The sequence below is a fragment of the Bos taurus genome, chromosome 17 (genome assembly GCF_002263795.3).
Source record: "Bos taurus isolate L1 Dominette 01449 registration number 42190680 breed Hereford chromosome 17, ARS-UCD2.0, whole genome shotgun sequence".
Lineage (NCBI taxonomy): Eukaryota > Metazoa > Chordata > Mammalia > Artiodactyla > Bovidae > Bos > Bos taurus.
In genome coordinates, this window is record NC_037344.1 from 24,000,926 (window position 1) to 24,023,241 (window position 22,316).

Genomic DNA, 22,316 nt, shown 5'->3' on the forward strand with positions numbered 1-22,316 from the left:
GAAAGTGGAGAGTGAAAAAGTTGGCTTAAAGCTCAACATTCAGAAAACGAAGATCATGGCATCTGGTCCCATCACTTCATGGGAAATAGATGGGGAAACAGTGGAAACGGTGTTAGATTTTATATTTGGGGGCTCTAAAATCACTGCAGCCATGAAATTAGAATACATTTATTCCTTGGAAGGAAAGTTATGACCAACTTAGATAGCATATTCAAAAGCAGAGACATTACTTTGCCAACAAAGGTCCGTCTAGTCAAGGCTATGATTTTTCCAGTGGTCATGTATGGATGTGAGAGTTGGATTGTAAAGAAAGCTGAGCACTGAAGAATTGATGCTTTTGAACTATGGTGTTGGAGAAGACTCCTGAGAGTCCTGTGGACTGCAAGGAGGTCCAACCGGTCCATTCTGAAGGAAATCAGCCCTGGGATTTCTTTGGAAGGAATGATGCTGAAGCTGAAACTCCAGTACTTTGGCCACCTCATGCGAAGAGTTGACTTATTGGAAAAGACTCTGATGCTGGGAGGGATTGTGGGCGGGAGAAGAAGGGCACGACAGAGGATGAGATGGCTGGATGGCATCACTGACTCGATGGACGTGAATCTGGGTGAACTCAGGGAGTCGGTGATGGACAGGGAGGCCTGGCATGCTGAGATTCATGGGGTTGCAAAGAGTTGGACACGACTGAGCGACTGAACTGAACTGAACTGAACTGATGTTTAGGGTGTAAAACATGTTGATTTGAAATATATATTGCAGTATATAAATGAGTACTACTTTCAGTTCAGTTCAGTCGCTTAGTCATGTCCAATTCTTTGTGACCCCATGAACCACAGCATGCCAGGCCTTCCTGTCCATCACCAACTCCCGGAGTTTACCCAAACTCGTGTCCACCGAGTCGGTGATACCATCCAGCCATCTCATCCTCTGTCGTCCCCTTCTCCTCCCACCCCCAAACCCTCCCAGCATCAGAGGCTTTTCCAATGAGTCAACTCTTTGCATGAGGTGGCCAAAGTATTGGAGTTTCAGCTTCAGCATCAGTCCTTTCGATGAACACCCAGGACTGATGTCCATAGGATGGGCTGGTTGGATCTCCTTGCAGTCCAAGGGACTCTCAGGAGTCCTCTCCAACACCACAGTTCAAAAACATCAATTCTTCAGCGCTCAGCTTTCTTTACAGTCCAACTCTCACATCCATACATGACCACTGGAAAAATCATAGCCTTGACTAGACAAAACTTTGTTGGCAAAGTAATGTCTCTGCTTTTGAATATGCTATCTAAGTTGGCCATAACTTTCCTTCCAAGGAATAAATGTATTCTAATTTCATGGCTGCAGTGATTTTAGAGCCCCCAAATATAAAATCTAACACCGTTTCCACTGTTTCCCCATCTATTTCCCATGAAGTGATGGGACCAGATGCCATGATCTTCATTTTCTGAATGTTGAGCTTTAAGCCAACTTTTTCACTCTCCACTTTCACTTTCATCAAGAGGCTTTTGAGTTCCTCTTCACTTTCTGCCATAAGGGTGGTGTCATCTGCATATCTGAGGTTATTGAAATTTCTCCTGGCAACCTTTACTAACACCTGTATTATGCCATACAATTATTTCTTTTTTTATGCTAAGAACAATTAAGACCTGTTTTCTTAGCAACTTGAAGTTTATAATAGATAATTGTTGAGTATAACCTCTATGCTGTGCATTAGGTAACCAGGACTAATTTATCTCTTAGTTGCAAGCTTGTACCCTAAAATAACATTTCCCCCAATATTTCATATAGTATCAGCAATGTGAATGGAATACATGGTACCTGTTTTTAAGGGTTATATCATAATTCAAGTAGGAAAAGGAAAGAATGGTGTAAGAAATACCTTAGGTAGGTCTACCATTAATTTGTGTCATTCATTTGTTATTTACTATGTCACTCACTGTATTAAACTGTTTGCACAAACCTCATCCAATAATCACAACATTCCAAACAGGAGATTTTAATGTTGATCTCATTTTAATAATGACTAAACTGAGTCAAGATGGAGAGGTGAGAAGAGAGACTCCATTTTATACAGATGTAAGCAGTTAAAGTCAGACTTTGGACCCATGACTGTCTGACTCCAAGTATAAAGCTCCTATTCCTCTGTATATTGTGTCACCAACATTGAAATATTTTAAAAAAGCCTCAGAGAAGAATCAATTTGAAGGTTGCATTTCATTCTTTTCTAAAAAATATATCATGTATTTTTCCACAGTCATTTTTATACATTGATGTATATTTCTTTTGTCCCTTGAGTGAGCCATAACATTCTGAATCCTTGTTGAATAACCTTCACAGTTATTTCAGACAAGGAGTAACACTACTCAGCCACTCAGTCTAGACATAAGATCTATATGTGCCACACTTTCCTCGGTCTCCCTATCTATTGGGTCATCTTTATCCTCTCAGTTCCTAAAGTGGGTCTGTATGATTCATTTATCAATGCACTGAGTTACAAATTACTTATCAGTGATCAAGACTGACACTTTATGATGCAAATTTATCAGAAACGTGTAAACAATAACATTTTCTACACTAGCAGAACCTGTGCTTGGAAGTAGTTTGTAATAATTTTTATTTCTTTAAGTTATAATTTACTTTCAATAGAAAAAAAGATTTTAAAAAATCAGTTGAATCTCATATTAAAATAAAATACACTAATATGGAAACCATGTTTATTTCTTGTTAGTAGATTACCAGAGATATTACTTTATGCTGTGTTAATCTTTGTATTTTCTAATCATATATTATTAATTTTATATTACATTTATCACCAGAAAAAAACACTTTAATATTTTTAACTTTCAGTACACTTCCCTTCAAAATTGAACTTTTACTCTCTTATCCTCTTCATCCTTCCTCTTTTCCTTTTCTTTTTCCTTTTCTTCTGTTTTTCTGTGAAAAACTTTGTCTTGATCTTGGCTAATAATAGAGGGAGCCATAAAAAAAATACATGATAGACTCATGTAACCATAAGAATATGAAAAAAAGTACAACCCTAAAATCAAAGTAGTAATTCTGTACTACCATATTGGTATAGCATCAATTAAGCCTTTTCAAATATCCGTGTTGAAATGATAGTCAAGCACATAAATTACCAAGTGAAGAACATCTTTTTTTTCTAAAAGAATCACCATGGTAGAATTATAACATGTATTACACTATTTAAAATGTCTCCAAGCTCTTAAGTAGACATTTTATTTGGAAATACACTCCAAGGAGCAGAAATGCATGAAATGGGATCACTAGATAAAATCATTATGCAGCAAAATATCAAAGGGAAGGAGCTGCTTGTGAAGTGGCATGAAACTGATGAAATCGCAAGCACCCTAAGATTATAAGTGACCAAGCGACAATAGTTTTAAAGTCCTAACAATGAGTGACAAATAGACTTTCTTTGCTGAGACACTTCTATTCAGATGGGAAACAAAAAGGGGTTCCAATCCAACCAAACAATAAGAATGACTAAAATATAATATGAGAGAATATATTAAGATAAAGGACAATAACATTGAGAACAAATCTGTAAAATGAAGTGAATTGTAAGATTTCCAATCTATATAGTAAATTAACCCTGTAGAGTCAGGTCATTTTGCAGTATATTTCAAAGGTAATACATATTTTACTTGAGTGACCAGATTTTACAAATTACATAGGGTAAATTAACCAGATAATTGTGAGTAATAGATTTTAATACCTCTAAGAAATAAAATGATTGTTAAAAGGTTTTAAGTGCATTTAGTCATCTTGCTTCTCTTTTGATACTTCAGTTGGCTATGACTGCCAGAGAAAAAGAAGCAAAAAAAAAAAAAAAGATAATATGCTTATTCTGTAGGGTTGGTATCTTGAGTGGCAGTAAGTGGCAGTAAGAATATGAAAAAAAATCATAAAGTTTATTTTTCCTTTATGAATAGCTCCATGGGGTCGCTAGGGATCGGACACGATTGAGCGACTTCACTTTCACTTTTCACTTTCATGCGTTGGAGAAGGAAATGGCAACCCACTCCAGTGTTCTTGCCTAGAGAATCCCAGGGATGGGGGCGCCTGGTGGGCTGCCATCTATGCGGTCGCACAGAATCGGACACGACTGAAGCGACTTAGCAGCAGCAAAGACAAAGAAAGACTTGGTTTACTGACAGCAATATGGATTTTCATATCTAATAGATGATTCAAATTTTAAATTTCCAAAAAGTGTTTTTCCACATTGATAAATGGTGTGACTGTGCATCTGGTTCTTAAAAATAGAAACCTGGAAGTGATTCCTGACACTTTTTTCTCCCTTACTTCTTCCTCTAATGCAATTAGATTCTTCACAAATTTTCTATGGCTAAATCATAAATTCCACCTTTCTTATACAAGAAAGTAATAATACTTGGAGACCTGTGGTGATAGCCTTCTAATGTGTCTCATTACATATATATTCCTATTTTTCACATGAAAAAAAATTAAACTATAGGATGTTCCTGGTCAGTCACATCCAGCTGTTTGCGACCTGATGGACTATAGACAGCCAGGCTCCTCTGACCATGGGATTTCCCAGGCAAGAATACTGGAGTGGGTTGCTGTGCTCCCCTCCAGGAGATGTTCCCGACCCAGGGATTGAACCCACATCTCTTGCATCTCCTACATTGGCAGGCAGATTTTTTACCACTGTGCTATCTAGGACTTAAAATACTTCAATGTGTTTCCTTTGTGCACAGAAAATGTGAACGCACTACAGTGGCAGACATGTCCTTGTCTGAATTGACCCCTTCCTAGGCCTGCATCTCATCTTGAACCCAACTCCTTTTCTCTCTCTGTGGACAGCCATACTGTCCTCTTCTCAGTGTTGAAAACTGGCCAGTCTCTTTCTGGCCTTGGGCCTCTGTGCCACACTGTTTCCTCTGTTTCAGAATTTCTCTTTCTTCCACTCCCTCCACACCTACTTACTCCCCACATACTATCTGACTCCTCAAATGACTTTCCCTTTGCGCACTTTGTGTTGCTGAAAATAGCAATGGTGGATAACAGTGTAAATAGAATGTTATTGTCTTGAAAAGAAATGATTTTTTGATACATATTACCACATGGTGAACTTTGGAAACATTATGCTAAGTAAATTAAGCCAGACTGAAAAGGACAAATGTCATATGACTCCACTTAGATGAGATACATAGAAACTGAATATAGTAAGAGTTACCAAGGGCTGGGGAGGAGAGGAAGGAGAGGTAATTTTTCATGGATACAGTCTCAGTTTGGACTATGGAAAAGTTCTTGGTGATGGTTGCATAACTGTGAATATATTTAATGCCATTGAATTGTACACTTGCTAAACATACATTTATGTATGTTTGGTTGTTGTTTATTAAGTTGTGTCTGACTCTTCTGTGACCCTATAGGCTGCAGCCCACCACGAACCTCCGTCCACGGAATTTTCCCAACCACAATACTGGAGTGGGTTGCCATTTCCTTCTCTAGGGGATTTTCCCGACCCAGGGATCCAACTCACTTCTCCTGCATTGGCAGGTGGACCAAGCCACCATGTTTTACCACAATTTAAAAACTCTATAAAATCACAAACACTTGTAATTTTCTCTCTCAGTAATCTTTACCCTTATTAAATCTATCATGGGGAGGGAGGAGGAAGGAGGGTTCAGGATGGGGAACAGATGTATACCTGTGGCGGATTCATTTCGATATATGGCAAAACCAATACAATATTGTAAAGTTAAAAAATAAAATTAAAATAAAATAAATAAATAAAATAAAATAAAATATTTAGTTTATCATTATGGTGGTGGTTTAGTTGATAGGTCATGTATGACTCTTGCAACCCCCTGGACTGTAGCCTCTCAGGCTCCTCTGTCCATGATGACTCTTCAGGCAAGAATACTGGAGTGGGTTCCCATTTCCCTCTCCAGGGCATCTTCCTGACCCAGGAATCAAACCCTGGTCTCTTGCATTGCAGGCAGATTTTTTACTGAATGATCTATGAGGGATCTTCATTTATTCACTCAGTCAGTAAATTTTTCCTAAATAAACCTGTAAGTCACATGAGAACAGTATTTTCTGAGTTGTCACCTGTTTTTAATTTCCCACTGTCTACTTTGTGCTAAGCTCAATGACTAGCATCAGTACTTACTGAATGAGTATCTGATAAACAAATGGATAAAATGTACATCTGTGATATAACATAAGGTATTTTTAAATAAACATTTTACTTTAGGGTACTTTTAGACTTATAAAATATCCCCACGTAGTCCTCACACACTTTTCCCTACTGTTAATGGGAAATATATCACCATGGTATATTTTTCAAACTAAGAAAAGCAACTTTGGTATATTTATATTAAACTCCAGACTTTATTAGAATTTCATTTTTCACTTTTTCACTAACATCTTGCTCCGTTCCAGGGTCAAACTAGGAAGATGGTACTTTTAATGATACTGATGCAGAGTGATAATTTTCGGGGTTACCATAGTAGTTGTCCTGAATAATGTTATAACATCATGAGGGAAAGAAATACAACTATACATCATATCATAACATGAATATATCTTCCTTCACTACTCTATTATGGAATTTTTGTTAAATTAACTAGACAATTAATTTTGTTAATTGTATAAATTATACAATATTATATTCTTCTTTACTTCTGAATTGGTATTTGATTGTTTATTTATAGAAAGAAAAAAACTTTCTTTTAACAATTTCCCCCGAAAAAATTCCACCTGTGGAATTATAATTTAGCATATAACACTAACTTTTTTCTATAATTTTTTTAATGTATTTCTTTTGTGCTCACAAATTTTAAGAATCCCCTAAACTCTGGACATATGTAAAACAAGGATATACTCTATTTCACAGTACTTTTATCCTCTTCTCCATTGTGTACAATTTAAATATTTGCATTTTGATATCCAGGCACCACATGCTCTGATTCTCTCAGATTGGCAAATGCTCATTCGAGCAAACAGGTGCAGGAGGATCAAGCAGCAGCAAGATGTCACACAAAACCAAGAACAGTTTCCAACAGCTGGACACGAGTTCAAAGACATCTGAGGGATCAAATGGACTTGATATATGTTAGAGACAAATGTCAATGTCAGGTTTCTTCTAAGAAAAAAACAAACCGTTCTCTCAAACATTTTCATCTTTAAACAAAAAGCCAATACCAGTTGGATATTTTATATGTTTGTTCAAACATTTTTTTTCTTTTTAATTTATTTTTTTATTGAAGGATAATTGCTTTACAGAATTTTGCCATTTTCTGTCAAACCTCAACATGAATTAGCCATAGATACACGTATATCCCTCCCCCCCTTTTGAACCTCTCTTCCATCTCCCACCCCATCCCACCCCTCTAGACTGATATAGAGCTCCTGTTTTACTTTCCTGAGCCATACAGCAAATTACCATTGGCCATCTATTTTACATATGGTAATGTAAGTTTCCATGTTACTCTTTCCACACATCTCACCCTGTCTTCCCCTCTCCGCATGTCCATAACTCTATGTCTGTTTCTCCACTGCTGCCCTGTAAATAGATTCTTCAGTACTATTTTTCTAGAATCCATATATATACGTTAGAACACAATATTTTTCTTTCTCTTTCTGATTCACTTCACTCTGTATAATAGGTTCTAAGTTCATCCACCTCATCAGAACTGACTAAAATGTGTTCCCTTTTATGGCTGAGTAATAGTCTATTGTGTTTATGTACCACAACTTCTTTATCCATTCATCTGTTGATGGACATCTGGGTTGATTCCATATTCTAGCTATTGTAAATAGTGCTGTAATGAACAACGGGATACATGTGTCTTATTTAATTTTTGTTTCCTCAGCGTATATGGCTAGGAGTGGGATTGTTGGGTCATATGGTGGTTTTATTCTTAGTTTTTTAAGGAATCTCCATACCATTTTCCATAGTGTCTTTATCAGTTTACATTCCAAACAGTGCAAGAGCTTTCCCTTTTCTCCACACCCTCTCCAGCATGTATTGTTTGTAGACATTTTGATGATGTCCATTCTGACTGGTGTGAGGTGATATCTCATTGTAGTTTTGATTTGCATTTCTCTAATAATGAGCTATGTTGAGCATCTTTTCATTTGTTTGTTAGCCATCTGTATATCTTTTCTGGAGAAATGTCTGTTTAGGTCTTTTTCCCACTTTTTGATTGGGTTGTTTGTTTTTCTGGTATTAAGTTGTATGAGCTGCTTGTATATGTTGGAAATTAATCCTTTTTCAGTTATTTCATTTACTATTATTTTCTCCCATTCTGAAGGTTGTCTTTTCACCTTGCTTATAGCTTCCTTTTCTATCCAAAATCTTTTCTTTAATCAGGTCCTACTTGTTTACTTTTTATTTCCATTACTCTAAGAGGTGGATCATAGAGGATCTTGCTTTGATTTATGTCATCAAGTGTTCTGCCTGTGTTTTCCTCTAAGAGTTCTATAGTTTCTAGTCTTACATTTAGGTCTTTAACCCATGTTGAGTTTATCTTTGTGTATGCTGTTAGGAAGTGTTCTAATTTCATTCTTTTACATGTAGCTGTCCAGTTTTCCCAGAACCATTTATTGCAACCATTTATTATCTTTGCCCCATTGTATATTCTTGCCTCCTTTGTCAATAATATGGTACCCATAGGTGGTTGGGTTTATTTCTGGGCTTTCTATCTTGTTCCATTGGTCTATATTTCTATTTTTGTACCAGTACCATACTGTCTTGATGACTATAGCTTTGTAGTATAATCTGAAGACAGGAAGGTTGATTCCTCAGGCTCCATTCTTTCTCAAAACTGCTTTGGCTGTTTGGGATCTTTTGTGTTTCCATATGTATTGTGAAATTTTTTGTTCTAGTTCTGTGAAAAATGCCATTGGTAATTTGATAGGGATCACATTGAATCTGTAGATTGCATTTGGTAGTAGAGTCATTTTTACAATATTGATTCTTCCTACCCAGGAACATGTATTATCTCTCCATCTGTTTATGTCATTTTCATTCATTAGTGTCTTATAATTTTCTGTGTACAGGTCTATTGTCTCCTTCAGTTCAGTTCAGTTCAGTCGCTATTGTCTCCTTAGGTAAGTGTACTACTAGATATTTAATTATTTTTGTTGCAATGGTGAATGGGATTGATTCCTTAATTTTTCTTTCAGATTTTTCATTGTTAGTATATAGAAATGCAAGTGATTTTGTATCCTGCAGTTTTGCTAAATTCACTGATTAGTTCTAGTAATTTTCTATACTAAATACTATATTTAGGGTTTTCTATGTACAGTATCATGTCATTTGCAAACAGGGAGAGCTTTAATTCTTCTTTTCCAATCTGGATTCTTTTTAATTCTTTTTCTTCTCTGATTGCTGTAGCTAGAACTTTGAACTATGTTGACTATGTTCCAGAACTATGTTGAATATGTTCCAGAAATATGTTGACTAATAGTGGCGAAGTGGATACACTTTTCTTGTTCCTGATCATAGGGGGAAAGTTTTCAGTTTTTCACCATTGAGAATCATATATGGTCTTTTAAGGTAGGTTCCTTCTACGCCTATTTTTTGAAGAGTTTTAATCATAAATGGGTGTTGAATTTTGTCAAAGGATTTTTTCTGCATCTATTTAGTTGATCATATGGTTTTTATCTTTCAGTTTGTTAATATGGTGTATCACATTGATTGATTTTCATATATTGAAGAATCCTTGCATTCCTGGAATAAACCCAACTTGATCATGGTGTATGAGCACTTTGATGTGTTGCTGAATTCTATTTGCTAAAATTTTGTTGAGGATTTTTGAATCTATGTTCATATTGACCAGTAGTTTTCTTTTTTTGTGTTGTCTTTGTCTGATTTTGGTATCAGGGTGATGGTGGCCTCATACAATGAATTAAAAAGTGTGCCTTCCTCTGCAATTTTTTGAGAGTTTTAGAAGGATAGGCATTAGTTCTTCTCTAAATGTTTGATAGCATGCTCCTGTGAAGCCATCTGGTCCTGAGCTTTTGTTTTGGGGGGAGATTTTTTATCACAGCTTCAATTTCAGTGCTTGTAATTGGGTTGTTCATAATTTCTAATCCTTCGTGGTTCAGTCTTGGAAGATTGAACTTTTCTAAGAAGCTGTCTGTTTCTTCCAGGTTTCCATTTTATTGCCATATAGTTGTTCATAATAGTCTTATATAAACCCTTGTATTTCTGCATCATCTATTGCAACCTCTCCGTTTTCATTCTAATGTTGTTGATGTGATTCTTCTACCTTTTTCTCTTGAGGAGTCTGGCTAAAGGCTTGTCAATTTTGCGTATCTTCTCAAAGAACCAGCTTTTAGTTTTATTAATCTTTGCTACTGTTTCTTTCTTTCTTTTTTTTTTTTCCATTTATTTCTACTCGGATCTTTATGATTTGCTTCCTTCTACTAATTCTGTGTTTTTGTTTTTTTCTTCTTCCAGTTATTTTAGGTGTAAAATTAGGTTGTCTATTCGATGTTTTGAGCTTTCTTCAGCATTGCCTTTCTTTGAGATTGGAGGAAAACTGACCTTTTCCAGTCCTGTGGCCACTGCTGAGTTTTCCAAATTTGCTGGCATATCGAGTGCAGCACTTTCACAGATCATCTTTCAGGATTTGAAATAGCTCAACTGGAATTCCATCACCTCCACTAGCTTTGTTCCTAGTGATGCTTTCTAAGGCCCACTTGACTTCACATTCCAGGATGTCTGGCTTTAGGTGAATGATCATACCACCATGATTATCTGGGTCATGAAGCTCTTTTTTGTACAGTTATGTGTATTCTTGCCACCTCTTCTTAATATCTTCTGTTTCTGTTAGGTCCTTGCCATCTCTGTCCCTTTATTGACCCAATCTTTGCATGAAATGTTCCCTTGGCATCTCGAATTTTCTTGAAGAGATCTCTAGTTTTTCCCATTCTGTTGTTTTCCTCTATTTCTTTGCATTGATCACTGAGGAAGGCTTTCTTATCTCTCCTTGCTATACTTTGAACTCTGCATTTAAATGGGAATATCTTTCCTTTTCTCTTTTGCTTTTCACTTCTCTTCTTTTCACAGCTATTTGTAAGGCTTCCTCAGACAGCCATTTTGCTTTTTTGCATTTCTTTTCCATGGGGATGGTCTTGATCCCTGTCTCCTGTACAATGTCACGAACCCCATCCATAGTTCATCAGGCACTCTATCAGATCTAGTCCCTTAAATCTATTTCTCACTGCCACTGTAGAATCATAAGGGATTTGATTTAGATCATACCTGAATGGTCTAGTGGTTTTCCCTACTTTCTTCAATTTTAGTCTGAATTTGGCTCATGATCTGAGCCACAGTCAGCTCCTGGTCTTGTTTTGCTGACTGTATAGAGCTTCTCCATCTTTGGCTGCAAAGAATATAATCAACCTGATTTTGGTGTTGACCGTCTGTTGATGTCCATGTGTAGAATCTTCTCTTGTGTTTTTGGAAGAGGGTGTTTTCTATGACCAGTTCATTCTCTTGGCAAAACTGTCTTAGCCTTTGCCCTGCTTCATTCCATACTCCAAGGCCAAATTTGCCTGTTACTCCAGGTGTTTCTTGACTTCCTACTTTTGCATTCCAGTCCCCTATAATGAAAAGGACATCTTTTTGGGGTGTTAGTTCTAAAAAGTCTTGTAGGTCTTCATAGAACCATTCAACTTCAGCTTCTTCAGTATTACTGGTTGGGGCATAGGCTTGGATTACTGTGATATTGAATGGTTTGCCTTAGAAACGAACGGAGATCATTCTGTCATTTTTGAGATTGCATCCAAGTACTGCATTTTGGACTCTTTTGTTGACCATGATGGCTGTTCCATTTCTTCTAAGGGATTCCTGCCCACAGTAGTAGATATAACGGTCATCTGAGTTAAATTCACCCATTCCAGTCCATTTTAGTTTGCTGATTCCTAGAATGTCGATGTTCACTTTTGCCATCTCCTGTTTGACCACTTCCAATTTGCCTTGATTCATGGACATGACATTCCAGGTTCCTATGCAATATTGCTCTTTACAGCATCGGACCTTGCTTCTAGCACCAGTCACATCCACAGCTGGATATTGTTTTTGCTTTGGCTCCATCCCTTCATTCTTTTTGGAGTTATTTCTCCACTGATCTCCTGTAGTATATTGGGCACCTACTGACCTGGGGCGTTCCTCTTTCAGTATCCTGTCATTTTGCCTTTTCATACTGTTCATGGGGTTCTGAAGGCAAGAATACTGAAGTGGTTTGCCGTTCCCTTCTCCAGTGGACCACGTTCTGTCAGACCTCTCCACCATGACCCATCCATCTTGGGTGGCCCCACATGGTATGGCTTAGTTTCATTGAGTTAGACAAGGCTGTGGTCCGTGTGGTCAGATTGGCTAGCTTTCTGTGATTTTGATTTCAGTGTGTCTGCCCTCTGCCAAAGAATGCACAAACTACCACACAATTGCACTCATCTCACACGCTAGTAAAGTAATGCTCAAAATTCTTCAAGCCAGGCTTAAGCAATATGTGAACCATGAACTTCCAGAAGTTCAAGCTGGTTTTATACAAGGCAGAGGAACCAGAGATCAAATTGCCAATATCTTCTGGATCATCAAAAAAGCAAGAGAGTTCCAGAAAAGCATCTATTTCTGTTTTATTGACTATGCCAAAGTCTTTGACTGTGTGGATCACAATCAACTGTGGAAAATTCTGAAAGAGATGGGAATACCAGACCACCTGACCTGCCTCTTGAGAAACCTATGTGCAAGTCAGGAAGCAACAGTTAGAACTGGACATGGAACAACAGACCAGTTCCAAATAGGAAAAGGAGTACGTCAAGGCTGTATATTGTCACCCTGCTTATTTAACCTATATGCAGAGTACATCATGAGAAATTCTGGGCTGGAAGAAACACAAGCTGGAATCAAGCTTTCTGGAAGAAATATCAATAACCTCAGGTTCTAACATTTAATCTATTTACATTTAAACTAATTATTGATATATATGGTCCTATTTCCATTTTCTTAATTGTTTGGGGTTGATTTCATAGATCTTTTTTCTTCTCTTGTATTTCTTGACTGTGTAAGTCCCTTTAACATTTGTTGTAAACCTGTTTGGTGGTACTGAATTCTCTTAACTTTTGCTTGTCTGAAAAGCTTATTTCTCCATCAATTTTGAATGAGATCCTTGCTGGGGACAGTAATCTTGGTTATAGATTTTTGACTTTCAGTGCTTTAAATATATCCTGTCATTCCCTTCTGACCTGCAGTTTCTGCTGAAAGATCATCTGTTGAGCATATGGAGTTTCCCTTGTATGTTACTTGTTGTTTATCCCTTGCTGCTTTTAACATTCTTTCTTTGTGTTTTGTCTTTGTTAGTTTGATTAGTGTGTGTCTTGGTGCGTTTCCCCTTGGGTTTATTCTGTATGGGACTCTTTGTGCCTCTTGGACTTGGTCGACTATTTCCTTTTCCATGTTGTGGAAATTTTCAACTATAATCTCTTCAAAAATTTTCTCATACCCTTTATCTTTCTCTTCTTCTCTGGGACCCCTATAATTCAAATGTCCATGCATTTGATATTGCCCCAGAGGTCTCTGAGACTACCCTCAGCTCTTTTCATTCTTTTTACTTTATTCTGATCTTCAGAAGTTATTTCCACCATTTTATCTTCCAGCTCACTGATTCATTCTTCTGCTTCAGATATTCTGCTTTTGATTCCTAGAGTATTTTTAATTTCAGTAATCGTGTTGTTTGTTTCTGTATGTTTATTATTTTACTCTTCTAGGTCTTTGTTAGTTGATTCTTGCATTTTCTCTATTTTGTTCTCAAAGTTTTTGATCATCTTTACTATCATTATTCTGAATTCTTTTTCAGGTAGTTTGCACACTTCCTCTTCATTTATTTGGACCTCTGTGTTTCTCTTTTATTCCTTCATTTGTGTAGTATTTCTCTGCCTTTTCATTATTATTTTTTTAAACATATTGTGTTTGAAGTCTCCTCTTCCCAGGCTTCAAGGTTAAATTCTTTCTTTCTTTTGGTTTCTGCCCTCCTAAGGTTGGGCCAATGGCTTGTGTAAGCTTGTATAGGGTGAGATTTGTGCAGAGTTTTTGTTTGTTTTTCCTCCGATGGGCAAGGCTGAGTGAGGTTGTAATCCTGTCTGCTGATGATTTAGTTTGTATTTTTGTTTTGTTTTTTGTTTAGATGAGACATCTTGCACAGGGTGCTACTGCTGGTCGGGTGATGCTGGGTCTTGTATTCAAGTGGTTTCCTTTGTTTGAGTTCTCACTATTTGTTACTCCCTAGGGTTATTTCTCTGGTAATCTAGGGTCTTAGAGTCAGTGTTCCCACTCCAAAAGCTCAGGGCTTGGTATCTGGTCAGGAACGAAAATTCCACAAGTGGTTTGTTATGGCATTAAGTGAGATTAAAGCAAATATCCAAAACTAAGAAACCAAAAATGAACCCCAGAAAAATGGCAGTTACAAAATCAGGCAAATAATAATTAAAATAATGAAATATACATATATACATATACACCCATGAGCAAAGTCAAAACAATCCAACAAAAATAAAGTACAATAGATTGACCCAGTGAACAAAAGAAACCAAAAATTATATCTACCAGGGCAAAACTAACTAAAGTACAAACTCGAAAGCAAAACTAAAGCAAGGTAACAGTTGGGAAATATGGCAATGAAAATAAAACTAACAAATATTTTGAGAGGAAAGGAAAGAAAGAAAAGAAAAAATAGATATGCAAAGTTAAATGGAGGTAAATAAAGAAGGTTTATATACATTAAATATTAACCGCAAGGGAAAAGAACAGTAAGAAAAACAAGTAAAGGAATAAATGTGGGAAAAAATAATAGTAGGTTTAAAATATTAAAAAATTTAAAAAAGAGAGAGGAAAACACACACACACACACGCACACACACACACACACACACACACACACACACTCCACAGAACTGCAAAAGCCCAACATAGATGCAGAGGTTTATAACAACAATAAAAAATGTGACTGAGAAAAAGAAAAAAAAATCTCAAAAGCTTAATTAGATTTCATAGTGCCATAAAATCAACAACTACAACAGAGAGGTGGGTAAGGGGGAAAAATCCAAAAGAATCTACAGAATAAGTCGAAACATAAGAATAAATGTTTTTCTTGAGTCACTGCTGTCAGAGTCCTCTCCCTCTCTGGGAGTCACAGTCCACCTCACCTGCCTGTGATGCCCTCCAACACTGTGCTGATCTCTGGACCTGCTGTGAGGGCAGCTCAGATTCTAGTCTGGTGCTACTCATGTATATTCTTGCCTCCAATGTCCACAGCTATCAGAACTAGTCTGTTTTCTTTTGTGGGATCTCTCAATGACATTTTAAGTATTCCATAGACACAGAGTCCGCCTAGGTGATCATGTGGATTTAATCTGAAGCTTGTACAGCTGGTGGGAAGATTTTGAGTCTTCTTCCTTTGCCATACTGCCCTGGGTTTCAATTGTGGTTTTAGTTCCACTTCTGCATGTGGGTCGTGCACTGGGGTTTGCTCCTGAGGCTGCCCTGGAGGACTTGGGTTTGGTCTTGTGAGGGCCAGGTGTGGAGGTGGTGCAGCTACTTGGGTCACAGGGGTTCTGGCAGCACCAGGTACTCAGGGGAGTTGGCAGCTAGGGCAGCAGGAACTATAGTGCTCTAGAAGGGTATGGCAAACAGTATTGGCCAATATGCTCCAGTATTCTTGCCTGGAGAACCCCTCCCTGACAGAGAAGCCACAGTCCACATGGTCGCAAAGAGCTGGACACTATCGAAGTGACCCTGCTCAAGACTTTTTTGCCTGAGGCAGCCCTGCCCCATTGAGAGTTGAGTGTGAAGGTGGCACAGCTACTTGGCTTGCAGGGATCCTGGCAGCACCAAGTATGCAGGGACACAGACTGCCTCTGCCACAGGAGTTAGGCCCTTTCAGTTTTGTTTTGTTTTTCCCCCAAGCCTCCTATAGCTGGAAATCAGGCCTCTTTGGCCAGGCTTTCTTTGTAGCTCCCCCCATTCAGGCACTTAGAGGGCTCTCTTGCCTGGGGTCCTACTCTGTTGTTTAGTGCATCAGGCATGTAGAGGGGTCCCCCTGGATGGGGTCCTACTCTGTAGATCTGTGCATCAGTCACTTAAAGGGGCATCCTGGATGGGATCCTGCTGTGTTGTTCAGTGCGTCAGGTGTTTGATGGGCCAGCCTCTCTATTGTTCACCTGCCGATGCTAGTGTATGGGGAGAGAGAGGCTATAGTGATGGTTCCACCCCCTATGCATGACTCAGCAGTATCGCCTTACTTCCATGGCTGCCCGGCTTTCCTCCGCAGGCATTCTCCACCACAATCTCCTCCCTCACATCCCTTCGATCTGTCTCTCCACAGTCAATCCCTTGCCCTGGGATGGCTCCACAATCCTTAAACTCCAGTTCCTAGCCACTGTGCCTTCCAGAGGACTTGCGTCCCTGTCCAGGGTATGTGTGACTGTGGCAAGGGCTGTCTGATTCTCATTCCATTTAGGCTGCCACAGATCAGCTGTTCCACTCTCAGCCTTAAATGTTCCTCCTCTGACTCAGACAATTGCCTCAATGTGGGGATTGTACCCCTGCTTCTGTTCCCCCACCCATCAAGGGCAGGTCCAGTCCTACTAACACTATCTGTTTTTCCCCCTTGTTCCTTTATCCTACCAAGTTTTGCGTGGTGCTGTATATTCTTTCAGAGAAGGTGATGACACCCCACTCCAGTACTCTTGCCTGGAAAATCCCAAGGACGGAGGAGCCTGGTAGGCTGCACTCCATGGGGTCACGAAGAGTCAGACACCACTGAGTGACTTCACTTTCACTTTCATGCATTGGAGAAGGAAATGACAACCCACTCCAGTGTTCTTGCCTGGAGAATCCCAGGGACGGGTAAGCCTGGTGGGCTGCCGTCTATGGGTTCGCACAGAGTCGGACACGACTGAAGCGACTTAGCAGCAGCAGCAGCAGTATATTATTTTCCTCTGCTCAGGTACTCCTGTCTATTCTCAGCTGGTGTTCTGCATTCACTTGTGTCTGAAGGTGTATTCCTGATGTATCCATGGAGAGAGATGTACTCCATGTCCACCTACTCCTCCACCATCTTGTTCTCTCCAGTCAAACTTTTTAATACAAAAATGATTTTTAAAACATTTCAGGGGTTTTGCCTAGAGAGAACAAGTCAACACCAGCAATGCAGAACTTACGTTTAAGTTCCAGTTTACTTATATATTTGTTGATACACTAAGATTTTATTTACTTAAAAGAAGCAAAACTTTCTAGTTTGAAAAGAAGAAATGTTATTGTAATGGGAATAGGAAGGACTTACTGCTTTATTAGCTTTTATGGATTTAAAGCAAAATTTGTTGTTTTCTGGTTGCTAAGCCCTGTGCAACTCTTTTGTGACTGCATAAACTGTAGCCCTCCAGGCTCCTCTCTCCATGGGATTTCTTAGGCAAGAATACTGGACTGGGTTGCCATTTCCTTCTCCAGGGGGTCTTCCTTACTGAGGGATAGAAACCATGTTTCCTGCATTGGCAGGCAGATTCCTTACTGCTGAGCCACCAGGGAAGCCCTTTAAACAAAATAACAATGTTTAATCTAAACTTTATTCAATTTTTATTTCCCATTTCTCTTTAGATTCTCTAGATTCTTGGCTTGATATATTTAAAAGTATAATTTTTTCTTTAAAGAAATTATTAATGCATCCTAAGTGAAATACAGAATGACTAAAAATAACTCATTATACTGTACAAATTGTATTGTAGGGCATACTTTAAAAATTATTTCCTGCTTAATTTGAAAATTAAAGAAATACTTCTCTAGGTAACAAAAATTATAGTAAAAAGAAGATATTTGGAGTTTTAAAGTGTTTTCAAATGGAGAAGAATTAAGTGCATTTAAATAAAATAATTCTTATGCATGTTTTAAAATACAACTGTTTAAAATATATATTTATTCTGCAAAAATTGTTGCAATGTATTCTGAAAACATATCACAATATCAAAATAAATATACAAAAAAAAAGTTGGAAAAAAATAAAAGTATTTACATAAAAAATTTTAATATTAACATCTAATAATTCCATTTGTTCCACATGTTATTTGAAATTATTATACTGAATTTTAGTTTTGAAAGCACTGGGAAACATCAACATAATATTTAAGAATGTATATGTTGGAGAAGAGATTGGCAAACCACTTCAGTATTCTTGCCTTGAGAACCCCATGAACAGTATGAAAAGGCAAAATGATAGGATACTGAAAGAGGAACTCCCCAGGTTGGTACATGCCCAATATGCTACAGGAGATCAGTGGAGAAATAACCCCAGAAAGAATGAAGAAATGGAGCCAAAGCAAAAACAATACCCGGTTGTGGATGTGACTGGTGATAGAAGCAAGGTCCTGTGCTATAAAGGCAAAATGGAACTGGTCAAACAGGAGATGGCAAGAGTGAACATCAACATTCTAGGAATCAGCGAACTAAATAGGACTGGAATGGGTGAATTTAACTCAGATGACCATTATATCTACTAAGGTGGGCACGAATCCCTTAGAAGAAATGTAGTAGCTATCATGGTCAACAAAAGAGTCCAAAATGGAGTACTTGGATGGAATCTCAAAAACGATAGAATGACCTCTGTTCATTTCCAAGGCAAACCATTCAATATAACGGTGATCCAAGCCTATGGCCCAACCAGTAATACTGAAGAAGCTGAAATTGAATGGTTCTATAAAGAACTACAAGACCTTTTAGAACTAACACCCCCCAAAAATGTCCTTTTCATTATAGGGGACTGGAATGCAAAAGTAGGAAGTAAAGAAACACCTGAGGTAACAGGCAAATTTGGCCTTGGAGTATGGAATGAAGCAGGGCAAAGGCTAATAGGGTTTTGCCAAGAAAATTTACCGGTCATAGCAAACACCCTCTTCCAAAAACACAAGAGAAAACTCTACACAAGGACATCAACAGACGGTCAACACCGAAATCAGGTTGATTATATTCTTTGCAGCCAAAGATACAGAAGGTCTATCTGTTCAGTTCAGTTCAGTTCAGTCACTCGGTCTTGGCCGACTCTTTGCGACCCCATGAATCGCAGCACGCCAGGCTTCCCTGTCCATCACCAACACCCAGAGTTCACTCAAACTCACATCCATTGAGTCGGTGATGCCATCCAACCATCTCATCCTCTGTCGTCCCCTTCTTCTCCTGCCACCAATCCCTCCCAGCATCAGGGTCTTTTCCAATGAGTCAACTCTTCGCATGAGGTGGCCAAAGCACTAGAGTTTCAGCTTTAGCATCATTCCTTCCAAAGAACACCCAGGACTGATCTCCTTTAGAATGGACTGATGGATCTCCTTGCAGTCCAAGGGACTCTCAAGAGTCTTCTCCAACACCACAGTTCAAAAGCATCAATTCTTGGGTGCTCTGCCTTCTTCCCCGTCCAACTCTCACATCCATACATGACTACTGGAAAAACCATAGCCTTGATTGATGGACCTTTGTTGGCAAGGTAATGTCTCTGTTTTTGAATATGCTATCTCGGTTGGTCATAACTTTCCTTCCAAGGAGTAAGCGTCTTTTAATTTCATGGCTGCAGTCACCATCTGCAGTGATTTTGGAGCCCCCCAAAATAAAGTCTGACATTGTTTCCACTGTTTCCCCATCTATTTCCCATGAAGTGATGGGTCCAGATGCCATGATCTTCATTTTCTGAATGTTGAGCTTTAAGCTAACTTTTTCACTCTCCTCTTTCACTTTCATCAAGAGGCTTTTGAGTTCCTCTTCACTTTCTGCCATAAGGGTGGTGTCATCTGCATATCTGACGTTATTGATATTTCTCCCAGCAATCTTGATTCCAGCTTGTGTTTCTTCCAACCCAGCGTTTCTCCTGATGCACGCTGCATATAAGTTAAATAAGCAGGGTGACAATATACAGCCTTGACGTACTCCTTTTCCTATTTGGAACTACAGTCAGCAAACACAAGACCGGGAGCTGACTGTGGCTCAGATCATGAACACCTTATTGCCAAATTCAGACTTAAATTGAAGAAAGTAGGGAAAACCACTAGACCATTCAGGTATGACCTAAATCAAATCCCTTATGATTATACAATGGAAATGAGAAATAGATTTAAGGGACTAGATCTGATAGATAGTATGCCTGATGAACTATGGTCAGAGATTTGTGACATTGCACAGGAGACAGGGATCAAGACCATCCCCATGGAAAAGAAATGCAAAAAAGCAAAATGGTTGTCTGAGGAAGCCTTACAAATATCTGTGAAAAGAAGAGAAGTGAAAAGCACAGGAGAAAAGGACAGATATTCCCATTGAAGGCAGAGTTCCTAAGAATAGCAGGGACAGATAAAGCCTTCCTCAGCAATCAATGCAAAGAAATGGAGGAAAACAACAGAATGGGAAAGACTAGAGGTATCTTCCAGAGAGGGCAATGGCACCCCACTCCAGTACTCTTACTTGGAAAATCCCATGGATGGAGGAGCCTGGTAGGCTGCAGTCCATGGGGTCGCGAAGAGTAAAACACGACTGAGCGACTTCACTTTCACTTTTCACTTTCATGCATTGGAGAAGGAAATGGCAACCCACTCCAGTGTTCTTGCCTGGAGAATCCCAGGGACTGGGAAGCCTGGTGGGCTGCCATCTATGGGGTCGCACAGAGTAGGACATGACTGAAGTGACTTAGCATAGCATAGAGATCTCTTCAAGAAAATTAGGTACCAAGGGAATATTTCATGCAAAGATGGGCTTGATAAAGGACAGAAACGGTGTGGACTTAACAGAAGTAGAAGATATTAAGAAGAGGTGGCAAGAATACACAGAAGAACTGTACAAAAAAGATCTTCATGACCCAAATAATCGCCATGGTGTGATCACTCACCTAGAGCCAGACATCCTTGAATGTGAAGTCAAGTGCACTTTAGAAAGCAACACTACGAACAAAGCTAGTGGAGGTGATGGAATTCCAGTGGAGCTATTTCAAATCCTGAAAGATGATGCTGTGAAAGTGCTGCACTCAATATGCCAGCAAATTTGGAAAACTCAGCAGTGGCCACAGGACTGGAAAAGGTCAGTTTTCATTCCAATCCCAAAGAAAGGCAATGACAAAGAATACTCAAACTGCCACACAATTGCAGTCATCTCACACGCTAGTAAATTAGTGGTCAAAATTTCCAAGCCAGGCTTCAGCAATATGTGAACCATGAACTTACTGATGCTCAAGCTGGTTTTAGAAAAGGCAGAGGAACCAGAGATCAAATTGCCAAAATCTGCTGGATCATTGGAAAAGCAAGAGAGTTCCAGAAAAACATCTATTTCTCCTCTATTGACTATGCCCATGCCTTTGACTGTGTGGATCACAATAAACTGTGGAAAATTCTGAAAAAGATGGGAATACCAGACCATCTGACCTGCCTCTTGAGAAACCTATATGCAGATCAGGAAGCAACAATTAGAATTGGACATGGAACAACAGACTGGTGCCAAATAGGAAAAGGAGTACGTCAAGGCTGTATATTATCACCCTGATTATTTAACATCTATGCAGAGTACATCATGTGAAACTCTGGGCTGGAAGTAGCACAAGCTGTAATCAAGATTGCTGGGAGAAATATCAATAACCTCAGATATGCAGATGACACCACCCTTATGGCAGAAAGTGAAGAGGAACTAAAAAGCCTCTTGATGAAAGTGAAAGAGGAGAGTGAAAAAGTTGGCTTAAAGCTCAACATTCAGAAAACTAAGGTCATGGCATCCGGTCCCATCACTTCATGGGAAATAGATGGGGAAATAGTGGAAACGGTGTCAGACTTTATTTTTTGGGGGCTCCAAAATCACTGCAGATGGTGACTGCAGCCATGAAATTAAAAGACGCTTACACCTTGGAAGGAAATTTAGGATGAGCCTTTATTGCATATTCAAAAGCAGAGATATTACTTTGGTAACAATGATCCATCCAGTCACGGCTATGGTTTTTCCACTGGTCATGTATGGATTTGAAAGTTGGACTGTGAAGAAAGCTGAGGGCCAAAGAATTGATGCTTTTGAACTGTGGTGTTGGAGAAGACTCTTGAGAGTCCCTTGGACTGCAAGGAGATCCAACCAGTCCATCCTAAAGGAGATGTGTCCTGGGCGTTCATTGAGAGGACTGATGTTGAAGCTGAATCTCCAATACTTTGGGCACCTGATGGGAAGAGCTGACTCATTTGAAAAGACCCAGATGCTGGGAGGAATTGGGAGCAGGAGGTGAAGGGGACAATAGAGGATGAGATGGCTGGATGGCATCACTGAC